The sequence below is a fragment of the Oncorhynchus masou genome, chromosome 21 (genome assembly GCF_036934945.1).
Source record: "Oncorhynchus masou masou isolate Uvic2021 chromosome 21, UVic_Omas_1.1, whole genome shotgun sequence".
In the NCBI taxonomy this organism is placed as follows: Eukaryota; Metazoa; Chordata; class Actinopteri; order Salmoniformes; family Salmonidae; genus Oncorhynchus; species Oncorhynchus masou.
In genome coordinates, this window is record NC_088232.1 from 54,544,481 (window position 1) to 54,566,256 (window position 21,776).

Below are 21,776 nucleotides of genomic sequence, written 5' to 3' on the forward strand. Positions count from 1 at the left end.
CCCTGTCTCTCTCCCTTCTCTCTGTCTCTGTTTCTCTGTCCCTCCTCTTCTCTCTCTCTCTCCCTCCTCTCTTTCTCTCTCTCTCCCTCCTCTCTTTCTCTCTCTCTCCCTCCTCTCTTTCTCTCTCCCTTCTCTCTTTCTCTCTCCCTCCTCTCTTTCTCTCTCTCCCTCCTCCCTTCTCTCTATCTCTCTCTCTCCCTCCTCTCTTTCTCTCGCTCCTCCCTCCCTCCCTTTTTCTCTCTCCCCCTCCTCCCTCCTCCCTTTCTCTCTCTCCCCTCTCCTCCCTCCTCTCTTTCTCTCTCTCCCTCCTCTCCATTCCATGTCTAAAAATAGAGTGGTGTTTGGCAGCTGAGGGGGAGAACAAATACACCCCCTAGCTGTCTCACTACAACACACACATGCGCACACACACACACACACACACACAAACGACACACACACACACATACATGCACACACAAGCACACACACAGAAGAGCACACACACACACACACACACAAGCACACACACACACACACAGAACACACACACACACACACACACACACACACACACACACACACACACACTGGCTGTTTCACTTCAATCCCCCCATAATAACGAGGCTGTGCGATGGACGGAGGGAACACATCTCACACACACATCACTCCCGTCGCTTCCACTCTCTCCAGGACCCAGCCAGGGCCACGGGTTTCCATGGAGACCACGCGGCTGGCGGGCACACGGCAGGGTGAGACGGCGACAGAGGAACACGCCGCTGAGTGACATCACAGTCTGAGACCCAACTGGCACCCTGTTCCCTACATGGGCTACGTTTACACAGGCACCCCAGTTCTGATTTTTTTTTTCTTCTCTCCACTAATTGGTCTTTTGACCAATCACATCAGAACTTTTCATATCAGATCATTTTCAGAGCTGATCTGATTGGTCAAAAGACCATTTAGTGAAAAAAATATCATTATTGGGCTGCCTGTGTAAACACAGACATAGTGCACTACTTTTGAACAGGATTTACTCATAATCTGAGACCCTCGGCGACGGACAGACTCTCAGACGAACGGACAGACTCTCAGACGAACGGACAGACTCTCAGACGAACGGACAGACTCTCAGACGAACGGACAGACTCTCAGACGAACGGACAGACTCTCAGACGAACGGACAGACTCTCAGACGAACGGACAGACTCTCAGACGAACGGACAGACTCTCAGACGAACGGACAGACTCTCAGACGAACGGACAGACTCTCAGACGAACGGACAGACTCTCAGACGGACGGACAGACTCTCAGACGAACGACGGACAGGACAGACTCAGACGAACGGACAGACTCTCAGACGAACGGACAGACTCTCAGACGAACGGACAGACTCTCAGACGAACGGACAGACTCTCAGACGAACGGACAGACTCTCAGACGAACGGACAGACTCTCAGACGAACGGACAGACTCTCAGACGAACGGACAGACTCTCTCAGACGAACGGACAGACTCTCAGACGAACGGACAGACTCTCAGAACGGACAGACTCTCAGGACAGACTCTCAGACGAACGGACAGACAGACGGACAGACTCTCAGACGAACGGACAGACTCTCAGACGGACGGACAGACTCTCAGACGAGGACAGACTCTCAGACGGACGGACAGACTCTCAGACGAACTCAGACAGACAGACTCAGACGAACGGACAGACACTCAGACGAACGGACAGACTCTCAGACGAACGGACAGACTCTCAGACGAACGGACAGACTCTCAGACGGACGGACAGACTCTCAGACGGACGGACAGACTCTCAGACGAACGGACAGACTCTCAGACGAACGGACAGACTCTCAGGACAGACTCTCAGACGAACGGACAGACTCTCAGACGAACGGACAGACTCTCAGACGAACGGACAGACTCTCAGACGAACGGACAGACTCTCAGACGGACGGACAGACTCTCAGACGGACGGACAGACTCTCAGACGGACGGACAGACTCTCAGACGAACGGACAGACTCTCAGACGAACGGACAGACTCTCAGACGAACGGACAGACTCTCAGACGAACGGACAGACTCTCAGACGAACGGACAGACTCTCAGACGAACGGACAGACTCTCAGACGAACGGACAGACTCTCAGACGAACGGACAGACTCTCAGACGAACGGACAGACTCTCAGACGAACGGACAGACTCTCAGACGAACGGACAGACTCTCAGACGAACGGACAGACTCTCAGACGAACGGACAGACTCTCAGACGAACGGACAGACTCTCAGACGAACGGACAGACTCTCAGACGGACGGACAGACTCTCAGACGAACTGACCCCTCTCTCTGTCTTGATCTATTGTTTCTCTTGTCTTCCTGTCTCCTTCTAATACTCCATAGCAGCATATCTACAGCGCTGAAGGAGATCAATAACCTCCTATTGTAATGTATTAGGTATCTGTAGATGGACTTTACAACCTAAGAAATTATGGTGAAGAGACACGCTGGGGAAAGTCTCTATCTGAGAGCTGTTTATCTTCCTCACCTCTCATGTTATCTATGTCATGTCTGTTATCTTCCTCACCTCTCATGTTAACTATGTCATGTCTGTTGTCTTCCTCACCTCTCATGTTATCTATGTCATGTCTGTTGTCTTCCTCACCTCTCATGTTATCTATGTCATGTCTGTTGTCTTCCTCACCTCTCATGTTAACTCTGTCATGTCTGTTGTCTTCCAATCCTCTCATGTTATCTATGTCATGTCTGTTGTCTTCCTCACCTCTCATGTTATCTATGTCATGTCTGTTGTCTTCCTCACCTCTCATGTTAACTATGTCATGTCTGTTGTCTTCCAATCCTCTCATGTTATCTGTCATGTCTGTTGTCTTCCAATCCTCTCATGTTATCTACGTCATGTCTGTTGTCTTCCAATCCTCTCATGTTATCTACGTCATGTCTGTTGTCTTCCTCACCTCTCATGTTAACTGCCTGAACAAGGTAGTTAACCCACTGTTCCTAGGCCGTCATTGAAAATAAGAATGTGTTCTTAATTAACTGACTTGCCTAAAATAAAATCTACGTCATGTCTGTTATCTTCCTAACCTTTCTGTGTGCCAGTCATATTATAATATGATACTGCATTCAGGAGCCAGGAGCCGGGAGCCGGGAGTCGGGAGCGGATATGACATTTCCATCGTGGCCTTTCACAGTGCTGCTGCCAGTTCCTGTTTCTGCCTTCCTCTCGACCTCCTCTCGACCTCCTCCCGCCCTCCTCTCGACCTCCTCCCGACCTCCTCCCGACCTCCTCTCGACCTCCTCCTAACATCCTCTCGACCTCCTCTTGACCTCCTCTCAACCCTCCTCCCGACCTCCTCTCGACCTCCTCCCAACATCCGGTTGAAGGAATTTTAATTCCTCTGTTTTAATTCCCAATTAAAATTAAACACTGTCAATTCATAAGAATTTGTAAGACCCTTATTTTATAGGAATGGACATAGCCCGGTCTTAAAAGTCAAGTAACAGACTTTATTCAAGAGAGTACTGCCACAATACAGGTTATAAACTGAAAATGACGTCCTTAGTTCCAGCCCCAATCCGTGCCATATCCGTTCCAGTACAAAGGCTGTCTCTCCAGCCTTCCCACAGCCGTCTCCCTACCAATTTAATATAATTTATGATTCAAGGTTTTCTTGTGTAGATGAGCACTCTAGCCAGTCTGATTCATTTGTACCAAGGAACAGACAGTCATTGTTCTAACTTTTGTCCACGTTCACACACATTATTTTCAGTACTGGGATCAAGAAAGAAAACTCATACATATACAGTAACATTTAGTATTCTGATTAGTACATATACAGTAACATAATAGTATTCTGATTAGAACATATACAGTAACATAGTAGTATTCTGATTAGTACATATACAGTAACATAATAGTATTTGGATTAGTCAGTCCTGATTGAAATGTATACATAATTAGTCATCATTGATAAAAATTCCCTTAACACATCCTCTCAACCTCCTCTAACCTCCTCTCAACCTCCTCTCAACCTTCTCCCAACCTCATCTCATCTCACGTCACCTCTCGTCACCTCTCGTCACCTCTCGTCACCTCTCGTCACGTCACCTCTCATCACCTCTCGTCACCTCTCGTCACCGAACAACAGTCAGCAAGCAGTCTGACCACGTCGCCCACAGGTGATCCTAGTGAGACCAGACATCTACTGCTGAGGAAGGATGACTAGTGTCCTGCGGTGGTGAAATCTTCTCTCCTCTTCTGCACCAATTGCACGTCTCTGTCAGTCTTTATACTGAAGTTGTTGCAATTTACAGAGTATGACCGTATTCAGACCGTATTCAGACCGTATTCAGACCGTATTCAGACCGTATTCAGACCGTATTCAGACCGTATTCAGAGTGTATTCAGACCGTATTCAGACCGTATTCAGACCGTATTCAGACCGTATTCAGACCGTATTCAGACCGTATTCAGACCGTATTCAGACTGTATTCAGACCGTATTCAGACCGTATTCAGACCGTATTCAGACCGTATTCAGACTGTATTCAGACCGTATTCAGAGTGTATTCAGACCGTATTCAGACCGTATTCAGACTGTATTCAGACCGTATTCAGACTGTATTCAGACCGTATTCAGACCGTATTCAGACTGTATTCAGACCGTATTCAGACCGTATTCAGACTGTATTCAGACCGTATTCAGACTGTATTCAGACCGTATTCAGACCGTATTCAGACTGTATTCAGACCGTATTCAGACTGTATTCAGACCGTATTCAGACCGTATTCAGACTGTATTCAGACCGTATTCAGACCGTATTCAGACTGTATTCAGACCGTATTCAGACCGTATTCAGACTGTATTCAGACTGTATTCAGACCGTATTCAGACTGTATTCAGACCGTATTCAGACCGTATTCAGACTGTATTCAGACCGTATTCAGACCGTATTCAGACCGTATTCAGACCGTATTCAGACCGTATTCAGACTGTATTCAGACTGTATTCAGACCGTATTCAGACCGTATTCAGACCGTATTCAGACTGTATTCAGACTGTATTCAGACCGTATTCAGACCGTATTCAGACCGTATTCAGACCGTATTCAGACCGTATTCAGACTGTATTCAGACCGTATTCAGACTGTATTCAGACCGTATTCAGACTGTATTCAGAGTGTATTCAGACCGTATTCAGACCGTATTCAGACCGTATTCAGACCGTATTCAGAGTGTATTCAGACCGTATTCAGACCGTATTCAGACCGTATTCAGACTGTATTCAGAGTGTATTCAGACCGTATTCAGACCGTATTCAGACCGTATTCAGACCGTATTCAGAGTGTATTCAGACCTTATTCAGACTGTATTCAGACCGTATTCAGAGCGTATTCAGAGCGTATTCAGACCGTATTCAGACTGTATTCAGACCTTATTCAGACCGTATTCAGAGTGTATTCAGAGAAAATAGTTCAGCAGTAGCACAAGGTGCATTTTTTAATACAAATGTCAAAGTGCACGAACAGCATTATCCCTGGGAACTAGATTTAGTACAGCACAACATTATCCCTGGGAACTGGGTTTAGAGGAGCACAGTACTATCCCTGGGAACTGGCTATAGAGGAGCACAGTACTATCCCTGGGAACTGGGTATAGAGGAGCACAGTACTATCCCTGGAACTGGGTTTAGAGGAGCACAGTACTATCCCTGGGAACTGGCTATAGAGGAGCACAGTACTATCCCTGGGAACTGGGTATAGAGGAGCACAGTACTATCCCTGGGAACTGGCTATAGAGGAGCACAGTACTATCCCTGGGAACTGGCTATAGAGGAGCACAGTACTATCCCTGGGAACTGGGTATAGAGGAGCACAGTACTATCCCTGGGAACTGGGTTTAGAGGAGCACAGTACTATCCCTGGGAACTGGCTATAGAGGAGCACAGTACTATCCCTGGGAACTGGGTATAGAGGAGCACAGTACTATCCCTGGGAACTGGGTTTAGAGGAGCACAGTACTATCCCTGGGAACTGGCTATAGAGGAGCACAGTACTATCCCTGGGAACTGGGTTTAGAGGAGCACAGTACTATCCCTGGGAACTGGCTATAGAGGAGCAGCACAGTACTATCCCTGGGAACTGGCTTTAGAGGAGCACAGTACTATCCCTGGGAACTGGCTATAGAGGAGCACAGTACTATCCCTGGGAACTGGCTATAGAGGAGCACAGTACTATCCCTGGGAACTGGGTTTAGAGGAGCACAGTACTATCCCTGGGAACTGGGTTTAGAGGAGCACAGTACTATCCCTGGGAACTGGCTATAGAGGAGCACAGTACTATCCCTGGGAACTGGCTATAGAGGAGCACAGTACTATCCCTGGGAACTGGCTATAGAGGAGCACAGTACTATCCCTGGGAACTGGCTATAGAGGAGCACAGTACTATCCCTGGGAACTGGCTATAGAGGAGCAGCACAGTACTATCCCTGGGAACTGGCTATAGAGGAGCACAGTACTATCCCTGGGAACTGGCTATAGAGGAGCAGCACAGTACTATCCCTGGGAACTGGCTATAGAGGAGCAGCACAGTACTATCCCTGGGAACTGGGTTTAGAGGAGCACAGTACTATCCCTGGGAACTGGCTATAGAGGGTTTAGAGCACAGTACTATCCCTGGGAACTGGGTTTAGAGGAGCACAGTACTATCCCTGGGAACTGGCTATAGAGGAGCACAGTACTATCCCTGGGAACTGGCTTTAGAGGAGCACAGTACTATCCCTGGGAACTGGGTTTAGAGGAGCACACAGTACTATCCCTGGGAACTGGCTATAGAGGAGCACAGTACTATCCCTGGGAACTGGCTATAGAGGAGCAGCACAGTACTATCCCTGGGAACTGGCTATAGAGGAGCACAGTACTATCCCTGGGAACTGGGTTTAGAGGAGCACAGTACTATCCCTGGGAACTGGCTTTAGAGGAGCAGCACAGTACTATCCCTGGGAACTGGCTATAGAGGAGCAGCACAGTACTATCCCTGGGAACTGGCTATAGAGGAGCACAGTACTATCCCTGGGAACTGGCTATAGAGGAGCACAGTACTATCCCTGGGAACTGGCTATAGAGGAGCACAGTACTATCCCTGGGAACTGGGTTTAGAGGAGCACAGTACTATCCCTGGGAACTGGCTATAGAGGAGCACAGTACTATCCCTGGGAACTGGCTATAGAGGAGCAGCACAGTACTATCCCTGGGAACTGGCTATAGAGGAGCACAGTACTATCCCTGGGAACTGGGTTTAGAGGAGCACAGTACTATCCCTGGGAACTGGCTTTAGAGGAGCACAGTTCTATCCCTGGGAACTGGCTATAGAGGAGCACAGTACTATCCCTGGGAACTGGGTTTAGAGGAGCACAGTACTATCCCTGGGAACTGGCTATAGAGGAGCACAGTACTATCCCTGGGAACTGGGTTTAGTGGAGCACAGTACTATCCCTGGGAACTGGCTATAGAGGAGCACAGTACTATCCCTGGGAACTGGCTATAGAGGAGCACAGTACTATCCCTGGGAACTGGCTTTAGAGGAGCACAGTACTATCCCTGGGAACTGGGTTTAGAGGAGCACAGTACTATCCCTGGGAACTGGCTTTAGAGGAGCACAGTACTATCCCTGGGAACTGGCTATAGAGGAGCACAGTACTATCCCTGGGAACTGGCTATAGAGGAGCACAGTACTATCCCTGGGAACTGGCTTTAGAGGAGCACAGTACTATCCCTGGGAACTGGCTATAGAGGAGCACAGTACTATCCCTGGGAACTGGCTATAGAGGAGCACAGTACTATCCCTGGGAACTGGCTATAGAGGAGCACAGTACTATCCCTGGGAACTGGCTATAGAGGAGCACAGTACTATCCCTGGGAACTGGCTATAGAGGAGCACAGGAACTGGCTGTACACAGTACTATCCCTGGGAACTGGCTATAGAGGAGCACAGTACTATCCCTGGGAACTGGCTATAGAGGAGCAGCACAGTACTATCCCTGGGAACTGGCTATAGAGGAGCAGCACAGTACTATCCCTGGGAACTGGGTTTAGAGGAGCAGCACAGTACTATCCCTGGGAACTGGCTATAGAGGAGCACAGTACTATCCCTGGGAACTGGGTTTAGAGGAGCACAGTACTATCCCTGGGAACTGGCTATAGAGGAGCACAGTACTATCCCTGGGAACTGGGTATAGAGGAGCACAGTTCTATCCCTGGGAACTGGGTTTAGAGGAGCACAGTACTATCCCTGGGAACTGGGTTTAGAGGAGCACAGTACTATCCCTGGGAACTGGCTTTAGAGGAGCAGCACAGTACTATCCCTGGGAACTGGCTATAGAGGAGCAGCACAGTACTATCCCTGGGAACTGGCTATAGAGGAGCACAGTACTATCCCTGGGAACTGGCTATAGAGGAGCACAGTACTATCCCTGGGAACTGGCTATAGAGGAGCACAGTACTATCCCTGGGAACTGGGTTTAGAGGAGCACAGTACTATCCCTGGGAACTGGCTATAGAGGAGCACAGTACTATCCCTGGGAACTGGCTATAGAGGAGCAGCACAGTACTATCCCTGGGAACTGGCTATAGAGGAGCACAGTACTATCCCTGGGAACTGGGTTTAGAGGAGCACAGTACTATCCCTGGGAACTGGCTTTAGAGGAGCACAGTACTATCCCTGGGAACTGGCTATAGAGGAGCACAGTACTATCCCTGGGAACTGGGTTTAGAGGAGCACAGTACTATCCCTGGGAACTGGCTATAGAGCAGCACAGTACTATCCCTGGGAACTGGGTTTAGAGGAGCACAGTACTATCCCTGGGAACTGGCTATAGAGGAGCACAGTACTATCCTGGGAACTGGCTATAGAGGAGCACAGTACTATCCCTGGGAACTGGCTTTAGAGGAGCACAGTACTATCCCTGGGAACTGGGTTTAGAGGAGCACAGTACTATCCCTGGGAACTGGCTTTAGAGGAGCACAGTACTATCCCTGGGAACTGGCTATAGAGGAGCACAGTACTATCCCTGGGAACTGGCTATAGAGGAGCACAGTACTATCCCTGGGAACTGGCTTTAGAGGAGCACAGTACTATCCCTGGGAACTGGCTATAGAGGAGCACAGTACTATCCCTGGGAACTGGCTATAGAGGAGCACAGTACTATCCCTGGGAACTGGCTATAGAGGAGCACAGTACTATCCCTGGGAACTGGCTATAGAGGAGCACAGTACTATCCCTGGGAACTGGCTATAGAGGAGCAGCACAGTACTATCCCTGGGAACTGGCTGTAGAGGAGCACAGTACTATCCCTGGGAACTGGCTATAGAGGAGCACAGTACTATCCCTGGGAACTGGCTATAGAGGAGCAGCACAGTACTATCCCTGGGAACTGGCTATAGAGGAGCAGCACAGTACTATCCCTGGGAACTGGGTTTAGAGGAGCAGCACAGTACTATCCCTGGGAACTGGCTATAGAGGAGCACAGTACTATCCCTGGGAACTGGGTTTAGAGGAGCACAGTACTATCCCTGGGAACTGGCTATAGAGGAGCACAGTACTATCCCTGGGAACTGGCTATAGAGGAGCACAGTACTATCCCTGGGAACTGGGTTTAGAGGAGCACAGTACTATCCCTGGGAACTGGGTTTAGAGGAGCACAGTACTATCCCTGGGAACTGGGTTTAGAGGAGCACAGTACTATCCCTGGGAACTGGCTATAGAGGAGCACAGTACTATCCCTGGGAACTGGCTATAGAGGAGCAGCACAGTACTATCCCTGGGAACTGGCTATAGAGGAGCACAGTACTATCCCTGGGAACTGGGTTTAGAGGAGCACAGTACTATCCCTGGGAACTGGCTATAGAGGAGCACAGTACTATCCCTGGGAACTGGCTATAGAGGAGCACAGTACTATCCCTGGGAACTGGCTTTAGAGGAGCACAGTACTATCCCTGGGAACTGGCTATAGAGGAGCACAGTACTATCCCTGGGAACTGGCTATAGAGGAGCACAGTACTATCCCTGGGAACTGGCTTTAGAGGAGCACAGTACTATCCCTGGGAACTGGCTATAGAGGAGCACAGTACTATCCCTGGGAACTGGCTATAGAGGAGCACAGTACTATCCCTGGGAACTGGCTATAGAGGAGCACAGTACTATCCCTGGGAACTGGCTATAGAGGAGCACAGTACTATCCCTGGGAACTGGCTATAGAGGAGCACAGTACTATCCCTGGGAACTGGCTATAGAGGAGCACAGTACTATCCCTGGGAACTGGCTATAGAGGAGCACAGTACTATCCCTGGGAACTGGCTATAGAGGAGCAGCACAGTACTATCCCTGGGAACTGGCTTTAGAGGAGCACAGTACTATCCCTGGGAACTGGCTATAGAGGAGCAGCACAGTACTATCCCTGGGAACTGGCTATAGAGGAGCACAGTACTATCCCTGGGAACTGGCTATAGAGGAGCACAGTACTATCCCTGGGAACTGGCTATAGAGGAGCACAGTACTATCCCTGGGAACTGGCTATAGAGGAGCACAGTACTATCCCTGGGAACTGGCTTTAGAGGAGCACAGTACTATCCCTGGGAACTGGGAACTGGGTTACTAGGGAGGCTATAGAGGAGCACAGTACTATCCCTGGGAACTGGCTATAGAGGAGCACAGTACTATCCCTGGGAACTGGCTTTAGAGGAGCACAGTACTATCCCTGGGAACTGGGTTTAGAGGAGCACAGTACTATCCCTGGGAACTGGCTATAGAGGAGCACAGTACTATCCCTGGGAACTGGGTTTAGAGGAGCACAGTACTATCCCTGGGAACTGGGTTTAGAGGAGCAGCACAGTACTATCCCTGGGAACTGGCTTTAGAGGAGCAGCACAGTACTATCCCTGGGAACTGGCTATAGAGGAGCACAGTACTATCCCTGGGAACTGGGTTTAGAGGAGCACAGTACTATCCCTGGGAACTGGGTTTAGAGGAGCACAGTACTATCCCTGGGAACTGGGTTTAGAGGAGCACAGTACTATCCCTGGGAACTGGCTATAGAGGAGCACAGTACTATCCCTGGGAACTGGCTATAGAGGAGCAGCACAGTACTATCCCTGGGAACTGGGTTTAGAGGAGCACAGTACTATCCCTGGGAACTGGGTTTAGAGGAGCACAGTACTATCCCTGGGAACTGGCTATAGAGGAGCAGCACAGTACTATCCCTGGGAACTGGCTATAGAGGAGCACAGTACTATCCCTGGGAACTGGGTTTAGAGGAGCAGCACAGTACTATCCCTGGGAACTGGGTTTAGAGGAGCAGCACAGTACTATCCCTGGGAACTGGCTATAGAGGAGCACAGTACTATCCCTGGGAACTGGCTATAGAGGAGCACAGTACTATCCCTGGGAACTGGGTTTAGAGGAGCACAGTACTATCCCTGGGAACTGGCTATAGAGGAGCAGCACAGTACTATCCCTGGGAACTGGGTTTAGAGGAGCACAGTACTATCCCTGGGAACTGGCTTTAGAGGAGCACAGTACTATCCCTGGGAACTGGGTTTAGAGGAGCACAGTACTATCCCTGGGAACTGGCTATAGAGGAGCAGCACAGTACTATCCCTGGGAACTGGGTATAGAGGAGCAGCACAGTACTATCCCTGGGAACTGGCTATAGAGGAGCAGCACAGTACTATCCCTGGGAACTGGCTATAGAGGAGCACAGTACTATCCCTGGGAACTGGCTATAGAGGAGCACAGTACTATCCCTGGGAACTGGCTATAGAGGAGCACAGTACTATCCCTGGGAACTGGCTATAGAGGAGCAGCACAGTACTATCCCTGGGAACTGGCTATAGAGGAACACAGTACTATCCCTGGGAACTGGCTATAGAGGAGCACAGTACTATCCCTGGGAACTGGGTTTAGTGGAGCACAGTACTATCCCTGGGAACTGGGTATAGAGGAGCACAGTACTATCCCTGGGAACTGGGTATAGAGGAGCACAGTACTATCCCTGGGAACTGGCTATAGAGGAGCACAGTACTATCCCTGGGAACTGGCTATAGAGGAGCACAGTACTATCCCTGGGAACTGGCTATAGAGGAGCACAGTACTATCCCTGGGAACTGGCTTAGAGGAGCATAGTACTATCCCTGGGAACTGGCTTTAGAGGAGCACACAGTACTATCCCTGGGAACTGGCTATAGAGGAGCACAGTACTATCCCTGGGAACTGGGTATAGAGGAGCACAGTACTATCCCTGGGAACTGGCTATAGAGGAGCACAGTACTATCCCTGGGAACTGGCTATAGAGGAGCATGGATGTTACTATCCTCTACTCCAACTACAACCTAACATGATTATTATTCTTCCCTTGGCTGTTACCATGGCTGTTACCATGGCTGTTACCGTGGCTGTTACCATGGATATGTATCTTACTGTTACCATGGCTGTTACCTTGGATATGTATCTTACTGTTACCATGGCTGTTACCATGGATATGTATCTTACTGTTACCATGGCTGTTACCATGGATATGTATCTTACTGTTACCATGGCTGTTACCATGGATATGTATCTTACTGTTACCATGGCTGTTACCATGGATATGTATCTTACTGTTACCATGGATATGTATGTTACCATGGATATGTATCTTACTGTTACCATGGCTGTTACCATGGATATGTATCTTACTGTTACTGTGGCTGTTTCCATGGATATGTATCTTACTGTTACCGTGGCTGTTACCTTGGATATGATCTTACTGTTACCATGGCTGTTACCATGGATATGTATCTTACTGTTACCATGGCTGTTACCATGGCTGTAAATATTATACTGTTGCCTTGGATATGTACTGTAAATATCTTACTGTTACCTTGGATACTGTAAATATCTTACTGTTACCTTGGATACTGTAAATATCTTACTGTTACCTTGCAAATGTATCTTAGATAGGTTTTTGACTGTCATTTTGTGTCTTCCTAGTAGAGTCAATAGCGTCCAAGATTCCCTATGAGCACAAGATCTTGAACAGACGTTGAAAATATGTATTTTTGGTTGAAAATGTTTGCTTAAAACATATTGTTTCTCACTGGGTTATAGTCTATAGTGATGATCTGTGTGGCAAACAGGAGACAACGCTCTTTATACTAGTGGTGAGGACAACCTTCCGTAACTCATACCTTAACATTGTTGCGTTGGATTAGATACAAAGTACCTAAAGATGAGAAAAACATGTCTAGACTGTGGTTTCTCTCTCTGCTATCTCGGCCTTGAGGCTGTGTGACTATCAGCAGGTGCAGACAATTTTCAGCCTGAGAACTAAAGCAGCACTTTCATTTACCCAGTACTTTTACATCATTGCTCATTGCAAGCATGCAAAGGTTATCACGTATATATATATATACAGTATTCATGTCATTGGTGACCCAGTCTCCAAGCTCCACAGGCAGGTAGTCGGGGGTCCTCACCTGGTACCTCCTCCTGTGCTTTCCTAGTGTGAGAGTGGAGAGATCTGACAATAGTAGTTAGCTCTTTCATGTACTCCCAAGTGTTCAACGTCAGCTTCAGTGAGGTCTATTTGTCTGTCAGTCATGGGTCTGTGTGCGGGAACATTCATGGGTCTTCCTGTCATAATTTCATGTGGTGTAACACCCCAGGCCTTTATTAAACACCCCAGGCCTTTATTAAACACCCCAGGCCTTTATTAAACACCCCAGGCCTTTATTAAACACCCCAGGCCTTTATTAAACACCCCAGGCCTTTATTAAACACCCCAGGCCTTTATTAAACACCCCAGGCCTTTATTAAACACCCCAGGCCTTTAGACACCCCAGGCCTTTATTAAACACCCCAGGCCTTTATTAAACACCCCAGGCCTTTATTAAACACCCCAGGCCTTTATTAAACACCCCAGGCCTTTATTAAACACCCCAGGCCTTTATTAAACACCCCAGGCCTTTATTAAACACCCCAGGCCTTTATTAAACACCCCAGGCCTTTATTAAACACCCCAGGCCTTTAAAACACCCCAGGCCTTTATTAAACACCCCAGGCCTTTATTAAACACCCCAGGCCTTTATTAAACACCCCCAGGCCTTTATTAAACACCCCAGGCCTTTATTAAACACCCCAGGCCTTTATTAAACACCCCAGGCCTTTAATAAACACCCCAGGCCTTTATTAAACACCCCAGGCCTTTATTAAACACCCCCAGGCCTTTATTAAACACCCCAGGCCTTTAATAACACCCCAGGCCTTTAATGACACCCCAGGCCTTTAATAACACCCCAGGCCTTTAATAAACACCCCAGGCCTTTATTAAACACCCCAGGCCTTTATTAAACACCCCAGGCCTTTAATAACACCCCAGGCCTTTAATAACACCCCAGGCCTTTAATAACACCAGAGGCCTTTAATAACACCAGAGGCCTTTAATAACACCAGAGGCCTTTAATAACACCAGAGGCCTTTAATAACACCAGAGGCCTTTAATAACACCAGAGGCCTTTAATAACACCAGAGGCCTTTAATAACACCCCAGGTCTTTAATAACACCCCAGGTCTTTAATAACACCCCAGGCCTTTAATAACACCCCAGGCCTTTAATAACACCCCAGGGCCTTTAACCCCAGGCCTTTAAACACCCAGGCCTTTAATAACACCCCAGGTCTTTAATAACACCCCAGGCCTTTAATAACACCCCAGGCCTTTAATAACACCCCAGGCCTTTAATAACACCCCAGGTCCACCCCAGGCCTTTAATAACACCCCAGGTCTTTAATAACTACCCCAGGTCTTTAATAACACCCCAGGTCTTTAATAACACCCCAGGCCTTTAATAACACCCCAGGCCTTTAATAACACCCCAGGTCTTTAATAACACCCCAGGCCTTTATTAACACCCCAGGCCTTTAATAACACCCCAGGCCTTTAATAACACCCCAGGCCTTTAATAACACCCCAGGCCTTTAATAACACCCCAGGCCTTTAATAACACCCCAGGCCTTTAATAACACCCCAGGCCTTTAATAACACCCCAGGCCTTTAATAACACCCCAGGCTTTTAATAACACCCCAGGCCTTTAATAAACACCCCAGGTCTTTAATAACACCCCAGGTCTTTATTAAACACCCCAGGTCTTTAATAACACCCCAGGTCTTTAATAACACCCCAGGCCTTTAATAACACCCCAGGCCTTTATTAACACCCCAGGCCTTTAATAACACCCCAGGTCTTTAATAACACCCCAGGCCTTTAATAACACCCCAGGCCTTTAATAACACCCCAGGCCTTTAATAACACCCCAGGCCTTTAATAACACCCCAGGCCTTTAATAACACCCCAGGCCTTTAATAACACCCCAGGCCTTTAATTTAATAACACCCCAGGTCTTTAATAACACCCCAGGCCTTTAATAACACCCCAGGTCTTTAATAACACCCCAGGTCTTTAATAACACCCCAGGCCTTTAATAAACACCCCAGGCCTTTAATAACACCCCAGGCCTTTAATAACACCAGGGCCTTTAATAACACCCCAGGCCTTTAATAACACCCCAGGCCTTTAATAACACCCCAGGCCTTTAATAACACCCCAGGCCTTTAATAACACCCCAATAACACCCCAGGCCTTTAATAACACCCCAGGCCTTTAATAACACCCCAGGCCTTTAATAACACCCCAGGCCTTTAATAACACCCCAGGCCTTTAATAACACCCCAGGCCTTTAATAACACCCCAGGTCTTTAATAACACCCCAGGCCTTTAATAACACCCCAGGCCTTTAATAAACACCCCAGGCCTTTAATAAACACCCCAGGCCTTTAATAACACCCCAGGTCTTTAATAACACCCCAGGCCTTTAATAACACCCCAGGCCTTTAATAACACCCCAGGCCTTTAATAAACACCCCAGGCCTTTAATAACACCCCAGGTCTTTAATAACACCCCAGGTCTTTAATAACACCCCAGGTCTTTAATAACACCCCAGGTCTTTAATAACACCAGAGGCCTTTAATAACACCAGAGGCCTTTAATAACACCCCAGGCCTTTAATAACACCCCAGGCCTTTAATAACACCCCAGGCCTTTAATAACACCCCAGGCCTTTAATAACACCCCAGGTCTTTAATAACACCCCAGGCCTTTAATAACACCCCAGGCCTTTAATAACACCCCAGGCCTTTAATAACACCCCAGGCCTTTAATAACACCCCAGGTCTTTAATAACACCCCAGGCCTTTAATAACACCCCAGGCCTTTAATAAACACCCCAGGCCTTTAATAAACACCCCAGGCCTTTAATAACACCCCAGGTTTAATAACACTTTAATAACACCCCAGGCCTTTAATAACACCCCAGGCCTTTAATAACACCCCAGGCCTTTAATAAACCCCAGGCCTTTAATAACACCAGGCCTTTAATAACACCCCAGGCCTTTAATAACACCCCAGGCCTTTAATAACACCCCAGGCCTTTAATAACACCCCAGGCCTTTAATAAACACCCCAGGCCTTTAATAACACCCCAGGCCTTTAATAACACCCCAGGCCTTTAATAACACCCCAGGCCTTTAATAACACCCCAGGCCTTTAATAACACCCCAGGCCTTTAATAACACCCCAGGTCTTTATTAACTCTACCACACATTTTCATTAACACCAGCGGTAAACAATCCACCCAAGATGTATTGATGGAGTAGCATGCCTTAGCTAATGCTTGTTTAATGGATTGATTAGCTCTCTCGCTAACCCCATTACTCTGTGGGTGGTAGATGGACACACACTTCTGGTCCACTGCCATCGTTATGGCGACCTGGCTTCACTACATCACAAGTGAAGTGGGTGACATTGTCTGCAGATAAAACCTCAGGAACACCAAATCTAGGTATTATCTCCCTCACGGGTAGCTTTGCTATTGCCTTAGCATCCCAGTGTGTGGTGGGAAATGCCACCACCCACCTGGTGAACCTGTCAATAAGGACTAAACAGTACCATTTCCTTTCTTTTCTTTCTGAAAGATCTATAAAATCCATGGCAAGATGGACAAATAGTCCTCTTGGCGTAGGGAAATGACCTGGTTTAAGAGGTGCTCCTTGGCCATGTTCAATTGCACGTAGCACATCGAAACAGAAACTGTTTCACATGCTGAGTCAAATTTGGACAAAACCAATCCAAAGAAATTGCCTCTATCATATCCCCCCTTGACAAATGGGTCATACCGTGGGCCACTTGGCAAAACAGAGGCGATAAAACAAGCTGGCAGACGCGGTCTGGCAGACAGAGACTGTCTCCAAATTTTAGGAACGGGGTCAACTTTACAACCCAGCTGTTGCCATACCAAATGAGAACCAACATCCAAAGCCTGTTTAGATGCCAAATCATCAGTGTCTTTCCCAACAGCAGCCAAATAAGCAGCCTCATCTGCCACGGCGTTACCCATACTGACAAACCCCCCCCCAGTGTGAGCAGCAAGCTTATCAACTCAGAGGGCAGCATCATAGCGTCCAAGAGATCTAAAACCATAGTTCTATTACGAAAAGCATTGTGAAAACCCCTACTCCTCTAGACACCACACCAGGAGAGACAAACCCTTACTCCTCTACACACCACACCAGGTGAGACAAACCCCTACTCCTCTAGACACCACACCAGGAGAGACAAACCCCTACTCCTCTAGTGTTTTAACCACACCAGGAGAGACAAACCCTACTCCTCTTTTGAATGTAATGGAAGAGTAAGCTCACACCAGGTCTTTCCCAGAGACAAACCCCTCTTGTACTAGTCTTAAAGACTTGTATCCCAGACAACACACCAGGAGAGACATACTCCTCCACACCAGGAGAACAAACCCTTAACACCACACTAGGAGAGACAAACCCCTATTTCAGTACCGTCTAGGTTTCTCTGTCTCCTTTCTTTTGAATGTAATGGAAGAGTAAGCTCACAACATGTCTTTCCCAATTCGCAATTCACAAATCTATCCCGTCTTGTACTAGTCTTAAAGACTTGTTGTCTATACCAGTCTAGATTTATTTCAGTATGTCTAGGTTTTTTTGTATATCTAGGGTGTTTTGTAAGTCTAGTTTTAGGTAGGTCTAAGGTGGCCTGAATTGGTTCCCAATCAGAGGCAGCTGTTTATCATTGTCTCTAATTGGGGACCATATTTAGGTAGCCATATTCCTTGGGTATTTTGTGGGTTCTTATTCTTTGTTTCATTGCTTGTTCTGCACTTCTCATATTTGCTTCGTGGTTCGTTCTGATTAGTTTTGATTAGTTTTGTTCAGTGTTCTTTCTTTAAAGACGTATGTACGTTTACCACGCTGCGCCTTGGTCTCCTCCTTATGATGACCATGACAACACCAAATCTATAATTCCACCAATTATACATATATCAAAACAAAACCAGTGTCTTCCCTCAGGTAAGAACACCATACATAACACCAGTGTCTTCCCTCAGGTAAGGTCACCATACATAACACCAGTGTCTTCCCTCAGGTAAGAACAACATACATAACACCAGTGTCTTCCCTCAGGTAAGAACAACATACATAACACCAGTGTCTTCTCTCAGGTAAGAACAACATACATAACACCAGTGTCTTCTCTCAGGTAAGAACAACATACATAACACTAGTGTCTTCTCTCAGGTAAGAACACCATACATTCCCAGTGGGTCAGAACTTTCATCGGCAATTTGTCAAACATTACACAACAAGTTGGAAATCGCAAATTCGACGAGTGGTTTGGGAATGAATCAGTGGCAAACTGCAAGCTTTACATACACCTTAGCCAAATACATTTAAATTCAGTTTTTCACAATTCATGACATTTAATCCTAGTAAAAATTCCCCGTTTTAGGTCAGTTAGAATCACCACTTTATTTTAAGAATGTGAAATATCAGAATAATAGTAGAGTGATTTATTTCCGCTTTTATTTCTTTCATCACATGCCCAGTGGGTCAGAAGTTTACATACACTCAATTAGTATTTGGTAGCATTCTCTTTAAATTGTTTAACTTGGGAATGCTCGAGTCGCATTCAAGGCGCCAGAACATCTGAATATGTGGGATCAGGGAGGACACTGAGAAAGGGAAACCCACTGAATTAGTCTCGGAGCTGATACCGGCATCGCTGGGGAGTGAACACTTCAAAACGGCCATCCTGATCGACCACGCACACAGATCTCAGGCAACGAAGCCGGCCAAGGGCGGGCCACCAAGGCCATTCATTGTACGGCTGCACTGTCCCCAGACCAGGGATCTCATCCTCAAGCTGGCTAGTCAAAAGTTCCCCCTTAACTTTAACGGAGCCAGGGTGTCTTTCTACCCAGATCTTACCTTGGAGGTGAGGAACCAACGGAAAGAGTATGATGAGGTATGCAACAAATGCAGGGCGGCCAACATCCGATATGGATTCCTCTTTCCAGCCCGGTTTAAGGTGACAGTCGAAGGATCAACACGTACGTTTGACAACCCAAAAGAGGCCGATCGGTTCTTGACAAGCAAGCTCCCTGGCTGAGGATACAGAACGGCTGTGTCAACCGGCTAAATGGCCAAATACAGGCCAGGAATATGTTTGAATTTCCGGCCGATGTCTTTTCGATCAGAAGATCAGAAATTGGGACTTATGATAGGTGAGATGTTGTGGCTAATATAGCATTGTTTAGCATATCATGTATTAGCGCCACTCCCCTAACGTGAGTGTTAAGTGTTATTTAATATTAGTTTAAATGCGGAGCATCTTTAGACGACGAGTTAGTTCAAGCTGTATGTCTAGACACCCTATGGTTTGTGTGTGAGCCAAGGAGTGCTTCGTTTGGGGAAGTCACTCAGTAAAGGGACTGGAGGGGGATGGGGTATGTGTTTCGTGTTCACGTTTATTAATACAGGTGGCATGACAAGCTCCCGCACGGCGGGACATTTTTCTTCTGGGTTTTTTATGACTGCAACAATTTGCTCTAAAATAAGAAATGCCACATAGTGACAGAGCACAGAGTAGACCAGGTGGAATAAAGATAGTCAGCTGGAACTGTAATGGCTTAGGGCATGTGGTGAAACCAGCTAAGGTTTTTTCTCATCTTAAATCACTGGGTGCTGACATAGTGTTTCTTCAAGAAACTCATATTAAACGCTCCGCTCAGGCCAAGCTACGAGTCGGCTGGATCGGTCAGATATACCAGTCTAACTTTGATGCAAAAGCGAGAGGGGTAGCAATCCTGATAAGGAAAAACATTCAGTTTGTTTAGTTATCCTCGATTTCAGATCCTAATGGTCGGTATATTATTGTGGTGTAACGACGTTCTTGGTTTGTCGAAAGAGAGTCGGACCGAAATGCAGCGTGTTGGTTACTCATGTTTATTAGTGAAACAAATAACGAAACTATACATGAAATAACTAATAAATACAAAACAACAAAACGGAACGTGAAACCTATTACAGCCTGACTGGTGAACACTAACACACAGACAGGAACAATCACCCATGAAATAGAAAGCGAAACCCAGGCTACCTAAATACGGTTCCCAATCAGAGACAACGAGAATCACCTGACTCTGATTGAGAACCGCCTCAGGCAGCCAAACCTATGTAACACACACCCCTAATCAGCTACAATCCCAAATAACTAAAAAAACCCACTAAGAATACAACAAACAATAAACCCATGTCACACCCTGGCCTGACCAACTAACTAATAAACTAAAACACAAAATACTAAGACCAAGGCGTGACAGAACCCCCCCCCCTAAGGTGCGGACTCCCGAACGCACCTCAAAACCATAGGGAGGGTCCGGGTGGGCGTCTGTCCATGGTGGCGGTTCCGGCTCCGGACGTGGACCCCACTTCATAAATGTCATTGTTCCTGCCCTTCGCATCATGGGATGATCCACCCTCGCCGCCGACCATGGCCAAATAGTCCTCACCCAGAACCCTACTGAACAGAGGAGCAGCTCGTGACTGAGGGGCAGCTCAGGACTGAGGTAGCTCGGGACTGAGGGGTAGCTCGGAACTGAGGGGTAGCTCGGGACTGAGGGGCAGCTCGGGACTGAGGGGCAGCTCGGGACTGAGGGACAGCTCGGGACTGAGGGGCAGCTCGGGACTGAGGGGCAGCCCGGCACTGAGAGGCAGCCCAGTACTGAGAAGAAGCCCAGTACTGAGAAGAAGCCCAGTACTGAGATGAAGCCCAGCCAGGCAGTTGAATCCGGCAGATCCTGGTTGACTGGCGGATCCTGGCTGACTATCAGATCTGGCAGATCCTGGCTGACTGGCTGATCCTGGCTGACTATCAGATCTGGCAGATCCTGGCTGACTGGCGGATCCTGGCTGACTGGCTGATCCTGGCTGACTGGCGGATCCTGGCTGACTGGCAGATCCTGGCTGACTGGCAGATCCTGGCAGACTGGCAGATCCTGGCTGACTAGCAGATCTGGCAGATCCTGGCTGACTGGCAGATCTGGAAGAGTCTGGTTGACTGGCAGATCTGGAAGAGTCTGGTTGACTGGCAGATCTGGAAGAGTCTGGCAGATCTGGAAGAGTCTGGCTGACTGGCAGATCTGGAAGAGTCTGGCTGACTGGCAGATCTGGAAGAGTCTGGCTGACTGGCAGATCTGGAAGAGTCTGGCTGACTGGCAGATCTGGAAGAGTCTGGCTGACTGGCAGATCTGGAAGTGTCTGGCTGACTGGCAGATCTGGAAGAGTCTGGCTGACTGGCGGCTCTGACTGCTCCA